At 45.6% G+C, this 8,990-nt stretch overlaps 1 pseudogene across 1 annotated transcript; it reads left to right on the plus strand.

Moving 5' to 3' along the window:
- Positions 1–2,681: 2,681 nt before the first annotated feature.
- LOC101175951 lies at positions 2,682–4,567 on the plus strand (annotated as a pseudogene). Its single transcript, XR_001114238.2, has one exon. The product of XR_001114238.2 is annotated as a mitochondrial carrier homolog 1 pseudogene (transcript).
- Positions 4,568–8,990: the final 4,423 nt, after the last annotated feature.

Genomic DNA, 8,990 nt, shown 5'->3' on the forward strand with positions numbered 1-8,990 from the left:
TACTCTTCATCAAACCTAGCATAAAAACTCTCAACTGAGTCTTCAGCTCTTCATTTCCTTATGAAGTCACCTGTGTCGTGTAAAACTTATATTAAATAAATTTGTGTGCTTTTTCTCTTGTTAATCTCTCTCGTTCCACTGGTCCCAGCCAATGAACCTAAGATGGGTAGAAGGAAAAGATATTTTTTCTCCCCTACAAGAACATTGTCTACATATCACAATAACACAGGAAAAGCTGGTTTCTTTTTGAAAGTATCTGGTCCTCTTTTATCTTATAGACACTGTGACTATTGTAATAGCTTTGTTTTTCCCTGGCCACTGGGAAATTCATTCATTTATTTAAATATTTGCAATAAGTTTCCTATGTACCAGGCATCCAGCTGGGTTCTGCAGATAACAATGATAAACAGAAATGAACATGGCCTGTGTCCTCATAGAGTTTATTATCTAGAAGTGAAGACAGACCTCGATCAAATAATCACATAAATATAGTTACAGGCAATTATCAATGGTGATGAGTGGGTTGGACTGCAGAGGGATCAGAACTTTTCTTGGAAGTCAGGGAAGACTTTTCTGAATTGAGATCTGCAGGATAATTAGAAGTCTGGTAGAGGATGGGGAGAGGCAAGAAGCATTTTGGGAAGTGGGAACAGCATGTGCATGAGCCATGTGACAGGAGGGCGCATAGGCACTGGAGGAACTGAAAGAAGAGCCCTGTGGCTAAACGCAGAACATTCGAGGGACAGTGGCATTAGCTGAGGGTGGGGGGCAGAAGACAGGTGCCACTAAACCATTGAACTGTTTTAAATGACTAACCACATGAGCTATGATAAATAACTCAACCTTCCGAAGACTGTTTTCTAGGGTGAAAAACTCTGTTCCTTAAGCACACGGTGATGCTGAACTACCTACTGAGCTACCATTAAAGCTACAAACAAACAGCCAGGCGTGGTGGCTCATGCCTGTAATCCCAGCACTTTGAGAGGCCAAGATGGGCGGAACACGAGGTCAGGAGATCGAGACCATCCTGGCTAACACGGTGAAACCTTGTCTCTACTAAAAATACAAAAAAATTAGCTGAGCATGGTGGCAGGCGCCTGTAGTCCCAGCTACTCGGGAGGCTGAGGCAGGAGAATGGCGTGCACTCCGGGAGGTGGAGCTTAAAGTGAGCCGATCGTGCCACTGCACTCCAGCCTGGCCGAGATCACGCCACTGCACTCCAGCCTGGGTGACAGAGCGAGACTCTCTCTAAAAAAAACAAAACAAAACAAAACAAAAAACACAAACGAATTTAAGCTAAACTTTCTCTAGGGAACAGCATATTGGAAATTTCCACTTACTTAGGAAGAAGGCTATAGAAAAAGGGCCTTTTGGGAGTTTTCTACATCAGTGGGGTGCAGTGGCAGGCCTGTAGTTCCAGCCACTTGGGAGGCGGGGACAGAGGACAGGAGGATAGCTTGCACACGTGTAGGGGTTCTGGGATGTAGTGAACTGTGGTCACTGGGTGTCCACATTGAGTTCAGCATCAGTATGGTGACCTCCCAGTAGTAGGGGACCACCAGGTTGCCTAAGGAGGAGTGAACTGGTCCAGGTCAGAAACAGAGCAGGTCAAAACTCCCATGCTGATCAGTAGTGGGATTGCACCTGTGAATAGCCACTGCACTCAAAGTCAACATAGTCAGAACCTGTCTCCCAAAATAAAATTAAAAAATAAAATAAAAACCGAATTATGGGCTGGGCATGGTGGCTCACACCTGTAATCCTAGCACTTTGGAAGGCCCAGGCAGCAGGATCACTTGAGCCCAGTAGTTTGAGGTTGCACTAGCTATGATTACATCACTGCACTCCAGCCTGGGCAACAAAGCAAGACATCCTCTCTAATTAAAAAAAATAGGCCAGGCGCAGTGGCTCACACCTGTAATCCCAGCACTTTGGGAGGCCGAGGCAGGAGGATCACGAGGTCAGGAGTTCAAGAACAGCCTGGCCAACATGGTGAAACCCTGTCTCTATTCAAAATGCAAAAATTAGCCGGGTGTGGTGGCAGGCACCTGTAATCCCAGCTATTTGGGAGGCTGAGAGGCAGGAGAATGGCTTGAACCCGGGAGGCAGAGGTTGTGGTGAGCCAAGATCCTGCCACTGCACTCCAGCCTGGGTGATAGAGTGAGACTCCATCTCAAAAATAAATAAATAAATAAATAAATATAAATAAAATAATGTACTGTGAAAGAACAGCCTCAAGTGTAAATAGTCCTATGATCGGTAACCTACAGGGAGCACTGTCCGCCCTACCTTCTTAAGGATTTTGTTAACATGCACAGAATACTTACAGACAATACATAAGGCACTTTCAGATATATTATTTTGTTTAATCTGCACAACAAGGTTGGGATACATTATTTTTTTCTATTATGGAAATGAGAAAACTAAAGCCAGAGAAATTAGGTATATAACTTGTTCAAAGTCATATAGCCAGAAAATTATATAACTGGGATTCAAATTCAGGTGGTCTGATCCAAATGCATACAAATCACACCAAAGAGATCTCAACAAGACTGAATGTGGCCCAGAATTGCCTATGAGACCTTCAGCTCTTCATTTCAGCCCCATGGTGGGGAGGTGGGAACTAGACCCACCAATCCTCATTCATGAACCCAATGTAAAAGAAATCGTACCGGCCCTGGGCTCGCGGCGGTGCCGCGGGGATGGCGGGAGCCGGAGCTGGAGCCAGAGCTCGCGGCGGAGCAGCGGCGGGGGTGGAGGCTCGAGCTCGCGATCCACCGCCCGCGCACCGCGCACATCCTCGCCACCCTCGGCCTGCGGCTCAGCCCTTGGCCCGCAGGATGGACGGCGGGTCAGGGGGTCTGGGGACAACGTCCCCACCACGGAGGCTCTTTTCGTGGCACTGGGCGCCGGCGTGACGGCGCTCAGCCATCCCCTTCTCTACGTGAAGCTGCTCATCCAGGTGGGTCATGAGCCGATGCCCCCCATCCTTGGGACCAATGTGCTGGGGAGGAAGGTCCTCTATCTGCCGAGCCTCTTCACCTACGCCAAGTACATCGTGCAAGCGGATGGTAAGATAGGGCTGTTCCGAGGCCTGAGTCCCCGGCTGATGTCTACTGTGACTCGGGGTAGCATGAAGAAGGTTTTCCCTCCAGATGAGATTGAGCAGGTTTCCAACAAGGATGATATGAAGACTTCCCTGAAGAAAGTTGTGAAGGAGACCTCCTATGAGATGATGATGCAGTGTGTGTCCCGCATGTTGGCCCACCCCCTGCATGTCATCTCAATGCGCTGCATGATCCAGTTTGTGGGACGGGAGGCCAAGTACAGTGGTGTGCTGAGCTCCATTGGGAAGATTTTCAAAGAGGAAGAGCTGCTGGGATTCTTTGTTGGATTAATCCCTCACCTCCTGGGCGATGTGGTTTTCTTGTGGGGCTGTAACCTGCTGGCCCACTTCATCAATGCCTACCTGGTGGATGACCAGCGTGAGTGACACCCCAGGGGGGCTAGGAAACGACCAGAATCCAGGTTCCCAGTTCAGCCAGGCCCTGGCCATCCGGAGCTATACCAAGTTCGTGATGGTATTGCAGTGAGCATGCTGACCTACCCCTTCCTGCTAGTTGGCGACCTCATGGCTGTGAACAACTGCGGGCTGCAAGCTGGGCTCCCCCCTTACTCCCCGGTATTCAAATCCTGGATTCGCTGCTGGAAGTACCTGAGTGTGCAGGGCCAGCTCTTCCGAGGCTCCAGCCTACTTTTCCACCGGGTGTCATCAGGATCATGCTTCACCCTGGAGTAACCTGAATCATCTAAAAAACACGGTCTCAACCTGGCCACCGTGGGTTAGGCCTGACCACCTTGGGACACCTGCAAGATGACTCCAACCCAACAACAACCAGATGTGCTCCAGCCCAGCAGGGCTTCAGTTCCATATTTGCCATGTGTCTGTCCAGATGTGGGGTTGAGCGGGGGTGGGGCTGCACTCAGTGGATTGGGTCACCTGGCAGACCTAGGGAAGGTGAGGCGAGGTGGGGAGTTGGCAGAATCCCCATACTTCGCAGATTTGCTGAGTCTGTCTTGTGCAGAGGGCCAGAGAATGGCTTATGGGGGTCCAGGTTGGATGGGGAAAGGCTAATGGCGTCAGACCCCACCCCGTCTATCCCTCCAGTCAGCCCAGCGCCCATCCTGCAGCTCAGCTGGGAGCATCATTCTCCTGCTTTGTACATAGGGTGTGGTCCCCTGGCACATGGCCACCATCATGTCTAGGCCTATGCTAGGAGGCAAATGGCCAGGCTCTGCCTGTGTTTTTCTCAACACTACTTTTCTGATATGAGGACAGCACCTGCCTCTGAATGGGAAATCATACAACTACTCAGAATGTGTCCTCCTCATCTAATGCTCATCTGTTTAATGGTGATGCCTTGTGTACAGGATCTGGTTACCTGTGCAGTTGTGAATACCCAGAGGTTGGGCAGATCAGTGTCTCTAGTCCTACCCAGTTTTAAAGTTCATGGTAAGATTTGACCTCATCTCCCGCAAATAAATGTATTGGTGATTTGGAAAAAAAGAAAAAAAAAATCTTATCTTCTAAGGAAATGCCCTCACTTCTGCTATCAACACAGTCAGGTAAGACAGGTGAAGAAAGTAATTTACTTATTAAAGAAACTACCTCAGAAGGTCCTCAGCTTAAAAGAAGGAAGTAAAACAGATAAACCCTTTTGCCTAGAGAGATAAAAGATTCCACTTCCCCAGATGGCCTTGACAGGGAGTGGGTTCTGTGAAATCCATACTTTATAAAGAGAAGGGAAATGTCACCAGACTTTCATATCTGTAGAACTTTGTTAGAGTCTGTAAAGAGGAAAAATATAACATGGGACCAACTGTCAATACTTCTGTTTTTAAAAAAGAAAACCACCTTTGGAACAAAATGAGACCACACTGGAATAGGACATCTTAGACATGACAAGTTCTAACCTGGTGTGCGATTATTAAGAGGCAACCCCCCAATCCTGCTGAGTCAATGGGCAGAATCTATTTTCAGTTTCCAACTTGTCCTGAGACGCTCTAAGTCTCTTGCCAAGTTGAATCAGTGCAGCATCTGTGGGTACCGATTAAGAACTCTACATTACCTAGGAAGAGAGCAGCAGAGAGTGTCAGGATAAAAGCATCCAAAAGTGAAGAAAATTCGCCAACTATCTAGTCATGGAGCCAAATCATTTGTTAACGGTAGGAAAAGGAAAGACCTGCCCTGGTCGGTCCAAATTCATATTCCCTGGGCAACTAGGTGTCTTTTTCTACTTCGGACAGTCCCAGACAGGACACTGTTTAGCCTGAGACTCAAGGTCTCCTGGGAGGCTTCTTTGCACGGGTGCTTGACTTCTGCTGCCCCTACCTCTTGCTGAGGCTGTGCTCTTACCTCCTGACCACCCCTTTTACTCACTGGGTCCCTAACCCTGCCTGACTTTTGGCATGCCTGGTCTCCTAAAGCATTCTCCTTTGGGATTTCTGATCTCTTTTGTTGCTATCTGCATGCCTAGTTTCTGGCATACTCTTAAATTCTGCCCGGCTTTGGCTTCTAGGTCATTAATTTGTCCTGCTCTTTGGTTCTTGGGTCTTACTCGACTCCTGTTTTTCCATCTTGCTGGCCCATTGCCTGGCCAAGACCCTACTTGCAGCTTCCTTCACCTATTTGATATTTTTTAACCTGTTTTTGCAAAGCACCATCATCATTCACAGTCCCAGAACTGACATATATTTAGAGCTTGAAGTGGAGTAATCAAGAGGAAATGCCTTTTCGGAAAGAGGAAATGCAGGATTAGAGTGGAGGCAAGTTTAGTCTTCTTTAGAACTGAATCTCAGGAAGGCAATAATGGAGAATATAAGGTGAAGAATACCTGAATTCAAATAGAAATCCTTTTATTGTTGGTAATTTAAGTAACAAAATAGTACTCATCTAAGAATAATTTAAAATAACCTGATAGATCATTGCTTCTTTTTTTTTTTGAGACAGTGTCTCACTCTGTCACCCAGGCTGGAGTGCAGTAGTGTGATCTCAGCTCACTGCAACCTCTGCCGTCTGGGGTTCGAGCGATTCTCCTGCCTCAGCCTCTGGAGTAGCTGGGATTACAGGTGCCTGCCACTGTGCCTGGCTAATTTTTTTTGTATTTTTAGTAGAGATGGGGTTTCACCATCTTGGCCAGACTGGTCTTGAACTCCTGACCTCATCATCCACCCACCTTGGCCTCCCAAAGTGCTGGGTTTACAGGCATGAGCCACCACGCCTGGCCTGATCATTGTTTCTTAATAATATTCTGTGGTTTTTTTTTTTGAGAGTCCGAGGATGAGGAAGAACAAAAGTTCTGTTTTTCAAATCATGAAAATGTAGTTCCTTTGAACTAAAAGTTTTTAGCTCATTAACAAATTTTGAATATATGAATTTAGGTTTTTTAATAGGTAGAATAATTTAAAATTCACAGTTATAATAATTTATTTTTAGTATCCCAAATTTGAAACCAGTGTTTAATTTAAATCTAATTGAACTGTGCTATTTTCATAGCGATTCACTGGCTCCTTTCGAATGGTTTAATTTTAGGTTGTAGGAATTTAAGACAGATAATTCTTAAGGTACCCCTATACTAATCAGTTCTATAACAACAACATATTTTTCTTATAGATAAATATGTAACTCACTCTTGTCCCTTCAAAAATGAATTATGTGACTCTAGAGTTGTATAGTTGGAATTTTCCTTAGAATCAGAAAAACAAATCCAGTCATTTCTATGTTTGCCAAAATAGTAAAACGTTTGTTTTATTTTAAAATGAATAGAGCTAAGTAGCAGAAACAGATAGGGAGTTAGCCTGTGATAGAATTCTGGGCGTGCACCTTCACAGCATGACCTTGGGCAAGTTACCCAACCTTTCCCCACCTGAGAAAGATTTTTAACCAACTCCAGCCACATACTCTGTGACCTTGGGCTCTTTCTGTGAGTCCTTATTCTTATAACTAGAGATAACTGTGCTGTGCAGGCAACTGGAAATTAAATTTTGCCTTCATACAGGTGGTGGCTATAGACCCTGACAGTCTTTGAACGGACTTCCCAGTTACCACCTCCAACGTGCTGGCCTGAATTTCAGAGTCTCTCCCTCTGAAGTACTTTATTCTGTGTCAGCTTGACTCTATCCAGCTGCTGCTTAATCCAACACTGACAACTGCTTTCACGAACTATAGCCTGATACCTGGAACTATTTGGAACACCTGTTGGCCCTATCAGCATCACCAAGTTCCAGTCCATCCCAGCGGATGTGTTCAATGCTGGTTCTCTTCTCCTCTCTAGTATTAGCAGGCCATACTCGGCCCACTCCGAGACGTCAGATATGTGATTCTGTATTGTATAATCCTACAGCATCAATAAATAGTTAGATTATATTCATTACAGAGTTTCATAAAACAGACACATGGGTGTCATAGTTCAAAAAGATCTCTATTAATGTAACAATGGTCAACAGTTTTACAAGGGTTGGTGCCTTAAAAGGACTAGTTTTGTTTACTAAGAAAATTAACTTGTGTGGAAAAGCTCATTTCCCTATAACTCAAAAATAAATTTTTACCTAAAGCTTTTTGAGAAGGTTTGTTGAAGATGCTGGCTCTCCATTGATTTGTTCAATAACAAGAGTAATCAGGCTGGGCGTAGCGGCTCACACCTTTAATCCCAGCACTTTGGGAGGCAGAGGGAAGCGGATCACCTGAGGTCCAGAGTTTGAGACCAGCCTGGCCAGCATAGTGAAACCTTGTCTCTACTAAAAATACAAAAAAATTAGCGGGGCATGGTGGTGGGCGCCTGTAATCCCAGCTACTCAAGAGGCTGAGACGCGAGAACTGCTTGAACCCAGGAGGCAGAGGTAGAAGTGAGCCGAGATAGAGCCCCTGCATCCCAGCCTGGGCAACAGAGCAAGACTCTGTCTCAAAAAAAAAAAAGCAATCATATATGGCCTTATAGCAGGACATTTTAGACATCTTTTTCAGACTTCTACATGAGTCCAGTGCCTACTCTGTGCTAAGCATCGTGCTGAGCACTTTATAACACATAACCTCATTGAATCCTCTTGTTGCTGAAGATGAAACTGAGGCATAGAGATTTTAAATAGCTGGCCCAAGGTCATACAGCTAAAAAGTGGCAGAACTAAACAAAGAGAGCCTATCTGTTTTCAGTGGTTCTTGTAGAGCTCCTAACCACTATAATGCAACAAAGAAACATTGAAAAGCAGGAAAAAACTCAGGAAAAGATGAAGAATATGCTCTACAAGAAGTTTGGAATCCTTATTACATTTTCTGAACTTGTTGGTTCTAACTGGATTTTACTGGGGGTGATCAGCAAGGAAACATCTAGGTTCTCTAAGAATCTTTACTTCATCTGAGAGAATCGAATGTTTCCTGGACTTGGATGGTTATTCTTGTGCTCAGGAAAATTGGGGAGTGCTTAGGGTTAGTCATCAGAAGGAAAAAAGCACTAGAAATCACTCAGTAAACAGTGCTCTGGTAGTGCCACCAGGTCATCTCTTGCTGCGTTATGTTTCTACCTGATTTTCCTCTTCTGTGGAGAACATGGCATATTCTTTTTTTTTTTTTTTTTTTTTTTTGAGACGGAGTCTCTCTCTGTCGTCCAGGCTGGAGTGCAGTGGCGCAATCTCGGCTCACTGCAAGCTCCGCCTCCCGGGTTCACGCCATTCTCCTGCCTCAGCCTCTCGAGTAGCTGGGACTACAGGCGCCCGCCACCACGCCCGGCTAATTTTTTGTATTTTTTAGTAGAGACGGGGTTTCACCGTGGTCTCGATCTCCTGACCTCGTGATCCGCCCACCTCGGCCTCCCAAAGTGCTGGGATTACAAGCGTGAGCCACCGTGCCCGGCCAAACATGGCATATTCTTATACACAAAATTAAGAGAGTAGGGAAACCCTATTGTGAAATACTATTTTAATATTATGACATTGTC

Source organism: Nomascus leucogenys, chromosome 12, assembly GCF_006542625.1.
Source record: "Nomascus leucogenys isolate Asia chromosome 12, Asia_NLE_v1, whole genome shotgun sequence".
NCBI classification, from domain to species: domain Eukaryota; kingdom Metazoa; phylum Chordata; class Mammalia; order Primates; family Hylobatidae; genus Nomascus; species Nomascus leucogenys.